Raw genomic sequence first — 19,810 nt, forward strand, 5'->3', positions numbered from 1 at the left:
CAACTGGAGTGTGCAGTAGCATTACACTTGAAAGGGAAAGTTCATCCATATGTTGCTTTGTATGAAAACAGACAAGTCAGAGAAGTAGATCTGTAAAAATTCTCAAAAAGAAATCAGACATTACACAAAAAAGTTATGGAGTGATAAAATTTAGGGACAAAGACAAATTAGCAACTCTGTGTGATGTGGGTGTTGAGCAGCTCTCCATATGTGTATCATACACAAAATTTCACAAAAGTGTCATTATTCTCAAATATTTATACCCCCGCATACACAAAGTGTATAAGGGGTATATACTCTGAAGTTGTTTTTTTTTTTTCTTTTTCTGTTGTGAAACATTTCTGACTCTCTGTGTACATACACAAACAGAATGGAGAGTTGTTCAAAATCTATGTCACACAGAGTTGCCAATTTGTCTTGCTCTCTGAACTTTTAAGAGTTTATAACTTTCTTTTTGGTATGTGTGTATCTGATTTCCCCCCCCCCAAAAAAAAAAAAAAAAAAAAATCCCAAATCTATTCTTCTGATTTGTCTGTTTTCATACAAAGCAACATTAACATCAGGGTGGACTTTTCCTTTAAAACTTAAAGTCTCTATCTCTTTCCATCTCTCTTGTGTGTCCAAGCCCCTCCCACCTTTACTTCTCTGTGTCGCGCTTTCTCCTGTAAGTTATTGTTTTTTAGCACAGCCAGTCGACTTGCATATAGCTAGCGGCCTAAGAGATGTCATGTAAGACGCTGTGGTCTCTAGAGTATCCCTCAAACTCGCCATCCCAGTTGACACCAGGGCCGGATGTTCCAGATAAGAGCAAAATTGATGTCGCCTCCCGGTTGCCAGTGGCAACAAACTTCCTTAATTGCATTTGGGAAGGACTCGGTGTATTCCTGATCAGGTCGGCGGTGATGCAGAGGGGAGATGCATGCATGTCTCTTCCAGACCAAATCTTGCAGCACCCCCCCCCCCCAACCTCCCATTCTGCTCACAAAATCAGAGCAACTCATTGAGCTAGAAAGTCCATTTTCTTCCGACGGAGGACAAAAAAAAGAACAATCTGGTTTGTAACAGCGTGGTGAAATGTGCTTGCAATTATGTGTAGAGTTACAAGCTATGCAGAAACTGAAATGAATCTCATGCCTGACTGCAAACTACAATCGACATTCCATACCAAACGATACAGATGCACACCCAGAATGAGGATGATAGCATGATTGAGTGTACCATTTTATCTCCAGACTATTTCAAAGACCAACCAAATGTGATATAAAAAAGTGACTTTGAAGAAACATAAGTTAAGTATGACTTTCAGACTTTACCTCTGTACAGTTTGTTCTTTATTTATGTTTTACAAATACAATTATAGTTAATTTGCCAATCTGAAAGGGCTCAATGTTGCCCCAGCGTGTTCGTTGTTTGCGCTGTAGAGATTGAGCCTCTCCACAAGCCCTGTTTCGCAAGCGCTGCCATGGCGTTTTGCTTCCACCAGCACCCTGAAATCAGGTTCCTGTTTGTGCTTGCTCACCAAGAGTCTGGCAGAAAGATTTCACATGCATTATGAGAGCATCGAGGGAATTTGGGGAGTGCTCCCTCCTTTCAGGTCACCGTATTACCACGGCGATACGCTGGGGGGAGAACACAAGTAGCAGCTGTGTGAGTGAAAGCCGCCTCGTTTTACTCACGTAACTTGTGAGATGAATTATTAATTCGTTGCCCACACGGCATCTGTCATCTTCCCACAGTGCACTTAGGAAGCTCAATGGTGATGGTATATATCCATATTACCAGAAGAGAAGCCATCTCTTGAGCTACACTAGGAAACCACTATGCCTTCATTTTAACCCATCCTCTTGATATAATCAAAAGCCCCAATCAACTGCCCAATGATACGACGCTCGTATTCCTCACAGTCAGCCGAGTTGATGACTTTGTCAAGTTTTGTTTACTCTAAATGACTGCCATGTCCCTCTTCTCCCTCCTCTGCAGGAAGACAGTGGTATGAAGCCAAAGATCTTGACCATCTGTGGGCATACTGTGTATTCTCACTGTCCAGTGAATGCAGCCCATGGACTGGGTCAGAATACAGCCCATTGACTGGTCAAAATGCATGCTGCCTGATGATGGGATACAAGTATGCAAAGACCTCTTGAGGTTATACGAAAAGATCATGCAAAATTTTGTATGATCACATAAATTGTTACAGTTGGCGTACAGAAGTGAAAAGAAGAGGTTATTTTTTTTTTCCCTACAGGAAGAGTTCTCTTCCATACCTGAGAAGGGCTTCATTTTCATGAATTTATGCAACCACTTTATCACACCTGTTGATTATATTGCACCCCCCTCCCCCCATCATTTTAGGTTGCCCAACGAAATGGCAACTACTCAATTTGAGCTTGATATGCGAAGGCATAGCTGTCAATGTGTAAGAAAATTGAAGCTGCACTTTGTGCAGTCAAATGAATCGAAGGGAAACACAGATGATCTTCATTGTACTCATCAGGTTTGTCGTGAGACTGTTTCCGTGCATTATGTATTCTGTGAGTCAAGGTCAAAGTGGGAAACTTGATGAGATGTTAACAACTGACTTTGAGTGTCTTGGCTTGATTATGATTTATGAGAACAAATTACAAGAAAGGAAAAGAAGAGGATATCAAGTTGCCTGAAAACTGTCTTAAATTAATTTTCATAGTTTCTACACTCTGCGACTGTGGACCAGATGAAGAAAGCATATCAAAAGTGAAAGTTGTAGGTGACAATTAGACTGTATCATTAGTGCAGGTTTTGAGAGGCCTTCTTTTGTATTCAGATCCAGTACCAATTGTTTTGTTGTGATTCTCATCCCAAAGACAAAAAGAAATGGGGTGAGGTGGGGGGGGGGGGGGGGGATGGAAGCCCAGACATCCTTGGAGCTTGGCCAGGAGACACTGATGGACTGACTACCTCTTGTGGCAGAGACAGGGTGGTACGCTGCCTGGGCCCTTCCTTGATCCAACCCTCCCTCCCTCCTCTGCTCTCCTTCACCTTGATGGTTAAGCCTTTAGAAAATATTACACCACCCCGCTGCCTCCATACAATCTAGCATCCATCCCATGAGACTTTCAGGGAGAAAGGTCTGCTCATGCGAAGCAAGGCTTTATTTTTTTTGCTACCTGCATTATCCAATGCATTCGGTCCGAACATCTCACTGGCGGGCCGAGGGGAAATTAAGGGCGTCAGCCTGAGAGTGAGGCTAAGTTAATCGCAGACAGATTTTCGTGATGGGCACACAGCTCTTGACACAGGGACCTGTTGACAGTCTGAGAGGAATGTTTGACAGAAAGACATGAAGGAATGGAGATTTTGTGTGTCTGTGTGTGTGTGTGTGTGTGTTTACTTGAGTTTCATTTTTTTTTTTTACATGGTTCTCTCTGTCTCCTACATGTACATTCCCTGTTACATGTAAACTGACAGAGTCTGAATCTTGAGAGTCCGTGAGACTTTAAAGACGAGATGCTGCAGTTCAAGGTTATGCAGGTAAGTACATTGGCACAGGGTATTGCCATCATTGTTTGTTACCCTTTTTATTTACGTGAGGACGAAACATACTCTAGTCTTTATGTGCTATGTACAGTTGGACATGATCAAGTTCTATAGTTCTGATCAGTTTACATTGGACTGGAGGAGCTGATGAGAATAACATACAGAGAGTTACCGAGGCTCGAATGTGTCGGGCTGAATCTGCTCTTAAAAGGAAACAGCGGGGTTTGATAGAAAACAGCAGGTTGCCCCAGCACTTGTAATCGCTAGCGCCAGAAGTTACAAAAGTGTCTGCCACCTCCCATGGAAGATTTACACCTTAGAGGGGGCCGGTGACTCTCCGAGGAGGGAGGCAGCCAAGCAGGCAGGGGAATTAAGCAGAGATCAAGTGTACTGTTCTCGCTCAGGTTTCAGCCCCCTTACACTTGCTTGGCTGGATTGTGGTAACCATGCGAGCGGGGTGGTAGGGGTCAATGTTGATTGTAGGTGTGGAAACAATCCTGCAAAAGATCCAGGGGAATGAATCAAAGGCAGGTAAAAGAGAGGCACTATGGGCACTGGAAGGAGTTGGGTGGAGGTAGAGGGGGTGTGTAGGGAGGGTAGGACTATTTTCATATGGTTGTGGCGTGGGTAAGAGATTTATCCTCAAATTCGATGTAGGCCTTTTATCCCTCATCCGTCCCCTCCCAGCCCTGCCCCTCCCCCTCCCTTCCTTCAGTGTAAACACCATGCTATACTGCAGCATCTAAGCATTTCATATTTATGTGTTCCTCTGCTGGGAAAAACAAGAAACAGGAGCCCCCTGTGAACATTACACAGGTGATTCAATTTCTGCAGAACATATCAAATCACTATATCAAATGGTGTGTGTGATGAGTGGAAAGGATGGGGGCAGCATCGTGTGGTATTTGAAATCTAATGATGATAATAATAATTGTAAGTTTATAAGGCATGGTTTCTGTTGGAATACTAGTAGGGCCTATACTCTGCTGTGTGTTAACAATATTGTGAAAATGTGAGAGGGAAGGAGCTAGGTATAGCAGAAAAATTAAATCAGAACCAGAAATATGACAATACAGTGGGAATACAGAAAAGAGAAACTTATAATAACATGAATGATAACCATAAAGAGGCATCTGGGAAACCTGTCTGTGTAGAGCATTGCCTTTCAGTGGTGTGTAAGCACCAATCATGATAAAAAAACCTGTCATGATGTGAATTTGATTCAGTAAACATGAAAGACAATGTTGCTTCAAACTGTCATGGGAGGATTTCTTTCTTCTTCTTCTTTTTTTTTTTGGGGGGGGGGATGGGGTCATTCATGGAAATAAGCTTTTTATTTTAAATACATGCACAATTTCTTTCGACAATACTTCTTGTTTTTAACTACAAAAAATAATTTAAAGTTACGGAAACTGGGCATCAATTCAGAATTACGTCTCTTCCAAGTGATCAATGAAATCCCAAGGTTTACGCTCCAGCTGCCTACTTCAGAAATCAGTGGCAAAACCTGTTTCAAACCTCGTCAACTGACTTGCCCATGAGTTGTGTCCTTCTCTCTCTGCTGCTTTGTGCTGCAGTCGCCGGGACAAATGCGGCCGTGTTTGCCACTTTGCAAGGCATGATGATCAATAGAACCCCGTGGGGTCCCGGGCGGTGCTACAGAATCAGATAAAGAGGGCCCATTTTTTTTTTTTTATTTGTTCCCAGCCATGCATCTACAATTGTACTAGGCCAATTATCCCATCTTGAACAGCAGTCACATGAGGAGTCTTCATCCTTTTTGTTTTTATTGTTGTTTTTTTCCTTCTCTCTGTGCCTTTGCTCTTAATATTTTGCTTTCAGGGATTTTCTTCTGTGTAAAACTCGAGAATTTTCCAATCCATAACTCCAGAGCTGGTAAGGAAAGAGAATGCTCTCATGGAGAGACAAAGAGAAAGAGAGAGAGGGAAGGGAGAGAGAGAGAATGATAAAGAAAGAAGAGGAGGAGAGAGAAGGACAAGCAGAAGGAAACTCTAGTAAACCTCTGCACATCTATTACGGCCAGGTCACACTCATCAGCATTTAATTTGAGCTCCAGTATTACATGCCCTGGGAAATGCGTTCAGCCCGTTCGTCGTCGTCATCAGGCGAAATCCATTTCTGGCCTGGTCAGGTCATGTGTGAGACTCAGGATCTGTCCGATATCGAGTTTCCAATCCGTAGCACCTCTTTCTTCATTGCACGTCTCTTGTGTAAGATTTTCATGAGGTACTTACAGACCATGATTCCCATGGCCCGCAGGAACAACTCTGCAGGAAGGAAGAAAAAAAAAAGGGCGAAATGACTGACCCTTTTATTGGGGAAAAAGAGGTATTAAATATTGAGGCAGGCCGTGTTTGAAATGTGCATGCATTATATTCATGTGTAGCAATCAGTCTCTACCCCTGTGTGTGGGAACTTTGTGTAGTGTGTTGTTCTCAGCGTGGTGGAATATGCAGAAAAAAATTACAGCCTCACCCAGGCAGTGATGATGTTTATGTACACCACCATTACCAAGCAAATTAAAGCGAGTGTAAGTTAAAGTAGAGGGAAACAGCAAAAGCGAATCCTGAAAGTGTGTGTTGAACTGGGCCGATATCAGGCAAGCATTATGATTGCTCATTACCAAGGTCTTGGTCATCTTGTACAGTGTCCAGTTTGTGTCCAACTCTCACCATCGTGTTCAAGTGACAGTAATGGAGGCCTGCTTAGTAACCAATTTATTTGTCGTTCGTGTCACCTCTACTTATGTGACATGTTTTCACCATGACCCTTGTTTTGAGATACGACAGTAATTGTAATCTTCTCACCGAGCTCCTAGTATAGAGAGATTTAAAAACAGAGTAATCTGTGTATTGAAATTGTAGCAGGGAATAGTTTTTCAGTCTTTCTGTGTGCAAATCATTGACTATTGTCATATAAGGGGTACCATGGCTTGCCAGCCAAGCGCAAGGAAGTGTCATGGTGGAGATTAGACACCATGTTTATGGGAGACGAAACTAATATCAAAACTTGCTAGAACATCATACTTCTCTGACTATTGCTCTTATTACGTCAAGGTGTATTGATCTGCCTTTTTTATTCATAGTGATTTTGCCCCAATATGCATTTCCGTACCTCTAAGAATTGTTCTTGTAAATGCAGATCTTTTTTTAGCATCTCGGTTTATATTAGAATTATTATAGTATGATGCAAGCAATCTCTAATGGGCATTTATGCTGTGCAATGTGCGTGTGTATGTTTTTTTTTTCCCCACATAGACAGTGACAGTGACTGCCTGCAGTATTGACGGGAGTTTAATAAAAAAAATGAAAATACACTATTTCACACATGACGAGAACTGATTCATATCCTACAAATAGCTCCGAGATGTTCTGTCCATCTGATAGAAAGTGAATAAAGGCATGATCGATTGCTTGCCATCTCACGGTGGCCTTTTCTTTGGAGTTATGCTCTGGCCACAATAGAATCACTGGATCGGACGAATGCACGCACAATGGCGATTATCATCACAACAATGCTGAGAGCAGATTGCATCCCTCCCGACATTGCATTTCTGAAGTAAAACCTGTGTTTTATCGCGTGATGTTGATGACGAAGCAGAGAGACATTTCTAATGAGTGCAAATCCACGTAGCCAATAGTATACACTATAGCATTTGTGGTGGAGTCAGAGAGCTGTTCCAACACCGTGGTTTGTAAAGCATTTTGTAATTGGCTCAGATGCACATTTCGGAAAACGACCTTTCCTTTTTCTCAGTTGGTTAGGCTCTTCCCTCGTCGCATAATGCATAAGGTACTTAACAAAATAATTTATGGAATTCATGTTCAAACAAAGAATAAATTTGCATAGACCATGTGACCAGACAAACCTTAAAAGCATCTTAATCTGTAGGAAAGCATCATTTCATGGTGACATGACATTTGCTCCTGCAACAATTGCTCAGGGTGGTGTTTCATCAACGCTTGTCAGCGCCGACAACTGTCGGCGCTGACCAATTTCAGCAAAATCCTTGGTTTTGATTGGCTGAGATGCTCTTGTCACTGACCGTTACTATGGTGGTTCAAGTTGTCAGCGCCGACAAATGTTGATGAAACACCCCCTGGTCTTAGATATTTCTTCAAGGACTCTAATAGGGTTGGGGTTAGGGTTGTAATAGGGTTTTAGGTTCAGTGCGATGTGAGGATTAGATTAGGGTTAGGGCTGTGCTTTTGGGTAGATTTTATAATAATAATTAATAATGATTGTGAATTTATATTGCGCAGTTTCTGTGAAGCATTTATATACTCAACTGGGCATGTTTATGTTTGGCTTAGCTTGCAGATATTTCACGGGAACAATTGTCGCAGGAGCAAATGTCATGGAACCTCATTTCGTATGCATTGTATGCAGTAACAAACTATTCCTATTATTATTGCCTAATATTCGGCTTTGATGAACACTTTGTTGCTGTCAGGTGGATGGTGCTGGCAAGCCTGAATGACCACATACATGAATAATCATACAGTTGTAGCATAACAAATGCTTATCTCATTCTCAATGAATTTAAACCAACATGCCTGACATGGCAAATCACCTCTTTCAAACTCTGAAGTGGCTTATTTGTGGGCATCGTATGGAGAGAAAAGGAATAAAAAAATTCCATATCTACTTCCAACTATGCTGCACGTATGTAGCGAGTGAATGAACCTAAATGTGTGATGTCATTACGCTATCACTTTTCCCTGGTGTAGTTATAGGGAAGTTTGCTTTCAGTTTGATACCAGATGCCCTTGTACAGTGGAAAGTCTGTATGATTACAGGTTTATGCTTTGGACTAATCAGCAATTATGGAACGTTTGATTGCTTTATTTATGAGCCCCATTGCACTTCCTGGCGTCCAATCATGTGTTAGTGGGTAAACAACCAAATTAGATTGCAGGGGTCACAACCAGAGCCAGTCATCCTGCCTACTCCAACTCCGTAATTTACCTGATTGGCTGCGGATCTTTTGGAGGCAGCGACAAGGGCTCCCCGTGATTGGCTGTTGGCTGCGTAGCTGGGTTTCTGGGTCTGGCGATGTGCAAACATCCCCCACTAGGTGGTGTCAAATGACCCCGTCCCCATGGTGAGGGGTAATGAATCCGCTTGGGCTCTCCCTTCCCAGTGGAGTTGGGCCCAGCCCTACTACCCAGGGCAGCCAAGAGATTTGTATCAAGGCAAGACTTGGCACTTGGCCAACCCACCTGTAGCCAAGCCCCCTCCCCAAGTGTGAATTTTTCTGACATGAGGGTGGGGGTAGGGGTGGGGATAGGGATGGGGATGATAAAGTGCTTATACGCCACTAGAACATCTCCTACACATGTATCATTGCACCTGAAACATTAATTTGAAGTATCGATCAAAGGCATGAGGAAAATGATACTGGCAAGATTATGCAAAGCGCTACGCTCGAGTGCCCAGATGCCATACTGAAAGTGGGAGACAATTAGATATTGATTGAAGGGAGGGCAGGCCCATGCCCTCGAAGCACTCTCATTAGGCGTGCGCAGTCACATGGGTCATTAAGTCACTGCCTGACACTTGCCATCCAAGTAGGTCTAATAACCCAGAGTTTCCTTGGTGCTTCAAAATGGATAGGCCCACATTGTACATTTTGTGTCGTATGCACTGTTCACAGTCTTTCAATGCTTTAATATGCAGTGATAATATGGGAAGGAGGGAGAGAGGGCCGGTGGGCTGGGTTGAGATTGGGTCATCTCAAACACATTATGTGCTTGTGCATCCATAATTTCAAGGATTGTTCAGGTGGAATTGGATTCAAGGTCACTGTTCGACCTGGCCAGAGGTGTAAGCACTTTTCTACACTCGCAACCTGAAGAACAGCTTGAATATTCAGTGAAAATCAGGGGGAAATCTACACACATTATCATTTTTTTTATATAAAACCAGTAGCCAGCTGGCATGTACAGTTATTCTTTTAGTATCAAATAACATCAATGGATGCAGTGCCACAGATGTTTGCCAAGTATGAACAAAGGCCTGACACATCAAGATTTTTACTTAGGGCCTATAAGATCAGTGTCGCCCCAAGACTTATTAAGCCTGATAGCAGCTTATGCACTTATATTTAAAAGCGAAAGATATGCTGGGTTGTTGTTTGTTTTTTCATTTCATGGCATACTAGGAGAGATTGTGGTTGATGCCTGAAAGTATAGTAAGGGCATTGAAGTTTTCAGCAGTTGCAGAAAAGTTCAAACATCTTCCCATGATGTAGCCATTTGATACCTATTCCCCATCAAAAAATGCAAGAGAGAAAAAAAACAACAACTATATATATATATATATATATATATATTTAAAAGATATGGGAAAAAAAGAAAAACGTGAAGTTTCCGGTATAATTACAAAGAAATGACCCAGTTCAAAGTGTAGTGATGTAGACCAGGAAACACTTTCTTCCAAAAGTGTAGCTTCCTAGATTCATTGTATGTTTTCAATTTCAACATACATCAAAACTTACAGAAATTTGTGTTTTTCCCTTCCATGTAATCTCTGTTATTATACAAATTCTCTATTTAGTGGGACTGTTGTATGTAGGATAGGGTTATGACTCTGGATCACAGGCCCATTTAACAGGATTGTGTGAAATTCAACTGGATTCATCGATCATCACAATTTGTACATTTTTTATGACTGTATGCATAATAATGCAGCTCCTTTATTTCATGAGGGAATATGATACTATTTTTGTTGCGCGGTAAAACTTAATGGGCTATTCACAACAAAATTTAGTAGGTAATTTGCCAACTATAATCTTTCCGCCCCTTCAAAGTAATTAATGCAAGGTAAAGTCAATATTTTTTTTACTGAATAAAATGTACAAAACTTTATTATTTTCCTAACTTTCTCATTTTAGGGATAGATTTTCAATGGAGGTTTGCCACCCGTGATTGTTTGCTTTAACTGCGTTCTTTAAATTCAGCCCGATTATGGCACAGAGATGCTCTTTAAAGAATAGGAGGAGATATTATTGAAATAGAATGAGAGAGCTGAAGTGTGAGTACACATGTCGTACCTCAGTTCATGCCTTTTTTTTTTCCCCACGAGCAGCGCCAAGATGGCCGTGATAATGACATTTTGTCCAGATCCCAGGATAAGATATTGACTGACACACTTTTGTAGTGCTGATAGTATCATGTGCCATGACATGAGATTAATTCAAACCTACAGATGGACACGATAATCGTTCTTGTTGTGTAAGAGAGGGGGAGGGAGGGAGGGAAAGGAGGTCAAGATTGGGTCAATCGTCTTAAAGGGCCAGGTGGTTTCATATACGTCTTTTCAAATTCTGAATCTGAATTCCAGTCTGAAATGCACAATCATCATCAATATGTTCATATGAATGATGTAGTCTTCATGATATTGGTTTTAGGTTCTTGGTTGAGGCCCCGTTAGAGTGCAAGTAATGCCCAATTCGCAAACTATGACCATTGGATCATAATGCTTGATGTCATTATTAGATTGTCACATACAGTGGATCGGAGTAGAATGCAGTTTACATTCATGGGTAAATATTGTTACAGAGAATATCTGAGCAAATGCAAGGTAAACTAAACCTGAAAATGGGCATTCTACATCATACTGAAAAAGAGAAGGGGACATAAATCCAATGTTAGGTTATTGGTAAACTGTATTCCATGACATCATGCATTTTTTCCCCCAACAATCATTGCATCCTATAGGGAACTTGTATGACAAGTATTAACTTTGCACGAAATGGGAATATTTGGCTCAGGCAAGTCGACACATCACATTCTAGTAGAAGAACTTGGAGTCAGGAAGGTAGAGTAGGGAAGGATGCTCACTTTGAGACGGTAAAGGTGGGGGTTTGGGATGGGGTGTGTAGGGTAGCTTTCCCTGACTCGTAGTAATTTATTACGCCGTGAGCAAAGCCGAGCTCTCAAACATGACACATCAGTGGCAGGTTGCCAAGAGTGTGTCATTCTTCCCTATACCCATCTGAGGCCGTTTTCACATGGGTCGAGAAACGCAGTTGCAAGAATTATCGTCCCTACACACTACAAAGGAAGCCTTCACAGATTTTGGAAAGAATTGTGATTGGAAAACATCTCCAGACCAACATTTGAATCATGATTAGAATTATGATTTAAATCACCTGTGCCATTCCAGTTTGCATACACACACATGGGCCTAAATGTGTCATTTGAGTCATGTCTCTAGTGATTTGTCATTTGAATTGTGATTCAAATTATGCACTCTCCGTACGTGTGAAAACAGCCTCTGTTGTGCGGACAGTCTTGGAGGCATCAGCAGCGAGGTACACATGCTGTCACACGCACACACATGAGCACCGAATGTTTATGACTGCTGCGACCCAACCTTGATGGCGAGCTGTGCATGAAAAGTTGCTGCTCTTTAGCAGTGTCAAAGGTACACAGGACATTTGAGATGGCTGCCTTTTTTCATTCCACAGTTCAAAAACAAAAACAAAAAACTCACAGCAAATGTATTGTCATCATCCCTCTTCCATCATGATTCCAGCATCCTGTCACCGAGTATCTTACCCCCCCCCCCCCCCACGAGATGGAGAGCCGAGAGAAAAACATTAAGATTGCCTCCATTTTTACCACATTAAAAAAAAAAAAGATATGGGGTGCTGATGGACAACAGTGTCTTGCATTTATTTGATAAGGATATTGGCAGCTAGAAATGTAAGAGATAGAGCCATGCCTTTTGAGCCTCCTGCACATTAAAATCGAGCTAGGAATCCAGGCATGTATGCAAATTTCATGTTTGTCTGAGCGCGGGGAAAAGGGACAATTCCTTCCTTTTTGGTTTACTATTTCACACATTTTCTAATGAGATAAAATATGTAGTGATAGGTCTGTGATTTTGACTGTTAATGATGGCAAGGACCTTATGATCAAAGTAGTTGTTGGGGTTTATATAATATGATTTGGGAAAGGTACATGTATAATTTATTCTGTTGTGTTTTTTTTTTTTTTTTTTTTTGCACTGTATAGTCTCAGACAAGTTAAAAGTGAAAAAATGAGTATAAAATGCTTAGTGCAAGTCAAAACCCAGCAGTGTCTAAGATTAGTGAATCTTTGTGGATCATTCACCCCTTGTCCATTAGTGATACATCCATATTCATTACACATGACTTTCCCATTATACAAACACACACACATTTATATTGAGATAGACAGGAATATATGCACAAAGACAAACAGACAGACAGACACACCAAGACATACACAGCATAACATATCCCCTACTCTCTATGCTGTAGTCACATTCCCTCTCATTTTCTAAGAAATGTCCATTCAAAAAGTTTCAGAAGCCAGGGTATCAACAAGATATGATCTGCAGATTGGATCTATAGAAGAGCAAGATATTTATTGGAAGCATTAAACAGAAATACATGCACGCTGAGTATTTCTAAGGATGGCAAAACTGAGTACTGTCACAATTCACCATACAATTCAGGTTTAAACAGCAGGTTGCACTCCAGATTTAATGTTGTCTTTGCCATTAGAAACCCCCTGCATGCAGTGCCAATAGCGTTTTTAGCCCATCAGCCTGAGAGGGTTTAGTAACCAGGGCCCAGTTCCATGATAAGATGTATTCAAACATAAGTTAGTAAATCAAATGTAAGTCAGGCATCAACCACTCAGAATAGAGTATTCAGAGACTTGTGTTTGATTTTTCTAACTTTCAATAAGTATGATCTCAAATTTTATGCAACAGGGAGCAGGATCCAGTTTGATTATAGAATCACTACAGTGCGTGACGTGAGCATTCACCTTGACTTCATTCCGTTCCTTTCAGCCTTCACCATTGATTGAAATGTTAAAAGGCAATGCATTGATCTGATGGCCCCTCCCTCCCTGAAGTGTGACCATTCCATCATGTAGGGATTTGCCTGGAGCGTGCTCGATATTTTTGTTGTTGTTGTTTTTTTCTCCCTATCTCCTTTTTGATCACCACAAACCAGCAGATTGTGTTAACCGAAACAAAGACTCTTCATTTCAGCCTTCGTTTTCTAAATAGGATGAATAATGAGTTTGTTACGGTTAGAGTTTTAAGACCCTGAAGCGCTTAATCACTCTCCTGCACACAAGTGTTCCTGCCTCTTCCCTTTTGAAAAATATCTAGATTGAGCTGTTCTTGATAAAGAGTTATTTTTAAGAGAAGGTCGTAAAACAAATCACGATCAATAAAGATCATAACAAATTTGGAAAGATAATCATCTTGTGACAGTCCTCGACAATTCGAGTGCGGTGAATCATCAATCAGCGCATCATATGAAGACTGCAAGAACTGTGCCGGTCATGTGACTAGCTTCGCTCCTCTAAGGATACCCTCGCATGTTTCAGTCACAAGGAAAAATCAACTGATTTTCTGTTTTCTTGAGAGAAATGTGTTTTTCATACATCCTCTCTGAACTAACTTCCAAGATGCTTATATTCTTCAACATTTTAAAAGGAAAGAAGGAAGTCAGCCCATTTATGTTGATACAGGGAAATTTAACAATTTAAAAAAGAAGGGGGGGGGTGATTGGGGCAATACAAAATCACTTTTTCCCACTTGCCCATCTGGGCATGTGGGCGAATGGCCAAAACATTCAACAGGCAAATTCCCATTCATTCTACTTGCCTAGCAGTGGATTTGTAGTGCATAGCAACTCAATCCTGTCCTCAGTCCACTGCACTATACATTATCAGTCCACAGACGAAAATAAATCATGGGCTGAGTTTATGGATTGAACTGATTTCTCTCTAAATTACTGTTCAAAATTGTAATGATATTTTTGGAAAAAAAAAGTGGACAAAATTTGTTGTTTTTTGGATTAATCATATTAAACATATCGTAACAGGGATGAATTGACATTGGAATCGGTATTGCAGAGTGCTAAAATTGGGCCAGCATGATAGCAGTGAGTGGTACATTTAAAGAATACAAGATGCTGCTATACAATGCCATAAGCCGGGGTATGACTGTACCCTGGATTATGGAGTCCCAAGTCATATCTGGTCATGGCTCTCATATCATTTGGGTCTTTTTTACTTGTTGTGAACCTCCCATTTGCTGAACCATTTCAGAATGAATACATAATACCACTTTCTCAGCTGAGGCAACTATTCCACTATGTGCCAGTATGGTTGAGGCTAGAAGTAAACAGCAATCCATCAAATGGATCTACCAGCGTTTTATCAGGAGACAGCATCTTATTTCATAATGGATTTCATGCATGTACACCCTCCCCCCCCCCCCCTTCAATTTTCAGAATCAGCCACATATAGATATGTCTGTTTACTCATGAAGACATGTGAAGATGTAGGATTCCATGAAATCTCACATTTTTTGCTGCCGGCATTTATTTCCATTTGGCCCACATTTTACAAGCATATGTTCTCATCATTGGTTATGGCCTATTTCTCTCCTACTTTTGATCTTTACACTCAATATGGATTTTGACTACCTATTCGCTTTCCTCTTCATGTGTAAAGATTTATATGCTCTAATTCTTTCAGCCTGTGTACCCCCCCCCCCCTTTTCAAGTTGATTTCCTCAGTTTTTCAACAATAAGCTCAGAAGTTGCCATCGCCTCGAGTTTTGAAAGCAAAATACATGATACACATACGTCCTTAAAGATCCGGGTGACACACACTTTAGTAATTGTATTGTCACAGAGAATACGACTAGCTGAACTGAAGTGGTGATTCTTCTGCCTTATTCTTTCCTTTTTGGCAAGAATGGCGACATTGTGAATAATCTGCCGTGATCTTGCACCCAGTTTGATTGGTATCATGAAACTCATTAAAGCAATACAAAGAGAAAGATATATCTCTCCCCCTCTTCCACTTCTTCTTATATGGTTGTGTGTACGTGTGTGTGCACATTTAATCTCTAAACCTTTGTGCTTTGGCAACTGTGGGGGTCTGAAATGGAATAATAGTCTCATACAGTTTGTAGATAATGTGGGATATTTTGAGGGTTATCAATTGACAATGAAGTCTGACGTCAATCAGAATGAGATTAATGAATTAAAGAGTATTAAACTATGACAGCGGTCTTAGAATCAGACATGCATTAGAAAATCCCAACTGAGAGGAAGTGTTAAGATCAAGTGGAAATGAAATGCAATGAGTGTCGACGTGCAGTGCATCCTCCCCTTGCGATAAATTTTGAGAAAGGGCAAAAGTGATACCCAAACTTTGGCGGATTTCTGCAGTGGCCAGGCATAGATATATATGCTTTAGTTGGTAATCAAATTTGGAATCATCTTGCTTCAGGAGAAAGGAGGAGATAGGATAGTGTTTGGCTCTGCACCATTCCATGTGACTCCACAGACGTTCTGTCAATCCCCTCTCCTCTACCCGCCCCCCCCCCCCCCACCATATCCAACATGTCAAACTCAATAGAGCCCACCTCTGACGCTCCTCCCCGCCGGTGCTAGCTAGGGCTGCTGCTGCTGCTACTGCTCCGCACCCCTGTCGCAGCAAACAGGCAGAGAGAGGATGGGGGGAAAGTAGAGTGAACCTTTTGATTAACATCTGCAGCAAAGGGAGTGTGCCCTTTCTTCTCTTACAGCAATGCTGCTTGATTGTCAAATCTTCCCTCCTGTTCTCTCCCTCCTTGCCTCTCTTTCTCTCGTTCTCTTCCTCCCCCTCTCTTCCTTCCTTTCTTTCCTCTCACCATGTTCGTTCTCTCGTCCAGTAATCTTTCCCTCGATTCTTGCTCCCCTTTTCAGGAGTTCATGGCTTTTTGCACAGTGTGTGTTTGAAGCATACCCATGTGTGATTCAGAGTCTTTAGGATCTTCTCTCATGCATTTCCTATCTTATACTTTCGACCTGGTTTTTAGCCATATGATGTAATCAGTGAATACTAGTAGATAGATTGTTAGCCATTTAATGTGATCAATGAATATTAGTAGATAGATTGTAGCAACAAAACAAAAAAAGCTGCTGAAAACTTTAACCAATAATGGTGAGCCAGTGGAGTAAAATGGAGTAAAAAATCAGTCATTATAAAGATGTATGTAATTGCTTTTCCTACATGTTTGTCATTTTGCCTCTAAAGATTCTGCTAGGATCGAAAGCTCAGGTCCCTTTGGACTTTAATTCTGTTCCAGTTTTGCTGGTTATGTTTACACTTTGACTTATATCATAATATCAGTTGAGGCAGTGAGACCAAAGTTATGGCAGTTTGTTTCATGATATTGTTTCATCACTGGAACTTGCTCGGAGCTCACAAGAATTGGCAATCAATGTTTAGAAAGTTTATTATTATTTCCCCAACATTTCATTTTGTTTATAAAAGACAATATTTTGAAGAAGTGTTTATTTGGAGGACTTCAGTTAATGCAAGGTTTAAAAAAAAACAAAGTATAATGGCCTTCACAGAAAATGATTGCTGGGGTATGAAAGACTTTGTTTCAAGTTCATAACTTAAAGAGTACTTAAATTTTTTTTTTTTTAAATTTTGATTGTCATATCATAAGATGGAGTCTTTTTAAGGGAATTTTAATGCAGCTTTTAAGGAAGAGTCTTTGTAGCTTTCAGTCATGGCTTTACTTCAGCGTCACATTATAATATCCAATATCTAGATGAAGGCATTGAGCTTTGTTTATAAGGCTTGTGTGATGCAACATTCTAGTACGTAGCAACTTTCATTTTCAACAAATTATAGAAAGTACAGATTTTAAGGCATTTCTTTCTTCTTCTTTTTTTTTTGCCTATGGAAAAGTCAATATATTTTGAGAGTTATCCGTGAGCTGCAGCGTCCAGATGGAGCTCTGTCATATCAGTTACGAGTATTGATGCGCCATGCAGATTTTGCGCAAAGCTCCAGCAGTGACTCGCAAACTGTGCATCCCGGGGGGAAAAAAATAGAAAACATACATTGTACAGTTTGATGTACTCTAGTCCCAGTATAATTTATTAGATTACTAAGAAACATTATCCCTTCCATTTCGTCTCTGAACGCTGCAGCCATCTCTGCATGCGATACATTGCATGGCGTTGGGTTGCACATAATTTCACTGTCTTCCCTCCAGCAGTTCCATATCATTTCAGCATTATGACAATAACCGCTGGCTTTCTTAATCAGCATGCGCATGTACAATCCTTTCCTCCTGACAGGAGCATACAGTGTTCCCCCTACTCCCCCCTCCCCCCCCCCCCCCCCTCAAAGCAGGCTTGTCGTTAGTGCTTTAGGTAATATTCCTCTTTTCTCTATGTAGCTGTACTCTGGGATGAAGCACAATATATATACAATTGGCTCTTTTCATTTGGAGTCTATTTGTACTGCCATTCATTCATTGTTCACGCTCTTTTCCCCGGGCTCATGTTGACAGTGAGCGCTCCGCCCTCCTTGCGTTGCGAGCTCATCCCTCACTTTGTGTCGCTCCTGGTTTCTGTCTTTTTTTTCCATTCTCTCTCTATCTCTGTTTTCAATCTCTCACTATAATATATCTCTCTTTTCACTGTCTTTACCCCCCAGTATATCTTCCGTATTTATGCAGCCATTGAAAACATTAGACAACAACCTCTTCATCTTTGGCCACGAATCCTGCTCGAGTGCTCTTGAATCGTCATTGTCCAGCAAAGTGAAATCATTGGGCTCTCTTTGCTCCTGTCAAAGTAGTGCTGTATCTACACTACACAAGACAGGATCAGGATGGTATTGAAGGCAGAGGGGGGGGGGGGGGGGGATGAGAAAGGAAAGAAATATATTCTCGGAAGGACGATTCCATGCCACTGCCTTTGTAGGCCAGGCCTTCATCATGCCATGACAACATCCACCACAATCACTTCGAAATCTTTATGATAATATTCATTCCCATTTATAGCAAGTCATTTGCTGATCTCTGCACCGTGATTGCAGTACAGTCCATCCTGCATCAGTTCACTGCAGCACAGATGATGATATAAAATAACAAATTAAAAAAAAAAATGTGATCGATCTTCCGTTTCCTGATGATCATATGTAGCCTGACGGTAGCAAAGACAGGAAGCCTGTTGATTGTGGTAGAAATGTGTGGAACTAAGCACTGAGGAAAAACAAAAATCTCCATAAAGTTCAAATGCAGATTCCTATTCTACATAGATTTTCTCTTTTAGGAAATCTGTTCCCTTATCCATATACACAATCAGGTTATACTAGCGAATGAATGTGCTGGTGTGTGAACTCTTCAGCCATAATTATATTGTATTTTTACTGTGAGAGATGTGGCCACTTTATCTCAAGGAGATCAAAATAAGCTGTGTACAGTCAATGAAAGCAATGCTGAATTGACTAGATGTCTCTTTTTTTTTAATGCTTTAAAGGAGATGACAGTTTGAGGTGCCATGTCAAACATACTGCCACGGTATACATATTTCTATATGCTGTTAATTTGTCTCATGTGGAATCTGGTGGGTTCTCCTGAGGGCGTCCTAAGGGCGACTTGATGCTCTCTATTATTTCTTAAGGCTGTTTTTCAAATAATGTACCATTGCATATGTACAACATTCTTATTGACTTTATTCTATGCTTCTTTGCTTTGATTTTCTACAATTCGTTGACTTAATTATCTATTATTATTCGTTATTAGTAGTATTTTTATTATCTTGAATTTTGTTGTGATGTTTTTGTAATCCTGTTAATTTGATCAATAAAAACTCAATGAAAAAAAAAAAAAAAACCATACTGCCACGCCAGGTGTTAAAACAGTGTTCTGGAAATTGGAAGAGGTGGGCTGATGCATGCACTTCAAATTGCCTTCTCTTCCAAAAACACCTTACAAACTCTAATCTGAAGTTAGTCGTAAAAAAACATAACAAAACAAAACAAAACAAAAAACCTGAAGAGGGAGTGGATTTTGTTATTTCATGGTGAATGAGGAAAAGATGCCTCAACCCTTTCAAGAAAAGTCAAGGAAGGAAAAACTATTTATGACACCGCTTATTTCTCCATGCCAAATTAGGATACAGTCGTATTGCTCACAGATCTGACTGATTTTTGTTTTTGTTTTTTTGTGGTACATAAAAAAGTAAGACAGATTTACAGTTGAGAACATTATGTTGAACATAGATTTTCATCTTTTATGTGACATGCAGTATGAATTCTCACAATACAGCCTGGGAAAAATCAAACTGGGAAAGAAAAAGGAAGGAATTTTGTTGTTCGCTCATACCTTCCTTTGTTATTTCTCAAGCACTGAAATTCAAACAATAGCTTATTTGCTAAAGAGGTTTTCTCCTTTTTCCTTTAAAAAAATGATAAAA

At 40.6% G+C, this 19,810-nt stretch overlaps 1 protein-coding gene across 1 annotated transcript in view; it reads left to right on the top strand.

Annotated features, from left to right (window-relative positions):
* LOC139729743 (protein FAM53A-like) overlaps positions 1-19,810 on the top strand; it is a 119,024-nt gene that overhangs the window by 35,815 nt on the left and 63,399 nt on the right. The window lies entirely within an intron of this gene.

Source organism: Diadema antillarum, unplaced genomic scaffold (assembly GCF_040938485.1).
Source record: "Diadema antillarum isolate AM-2024a unplaced genomic scaffold, OU_Dant_1.0 seq00000262_RagTag, whole genome shotgun sequence".
NCBI lineage: Eukaryota > Metazoa > Echinodermata > Echinoidea > Diadematoida > Diadematidae > Diadema > Diadema antillarum.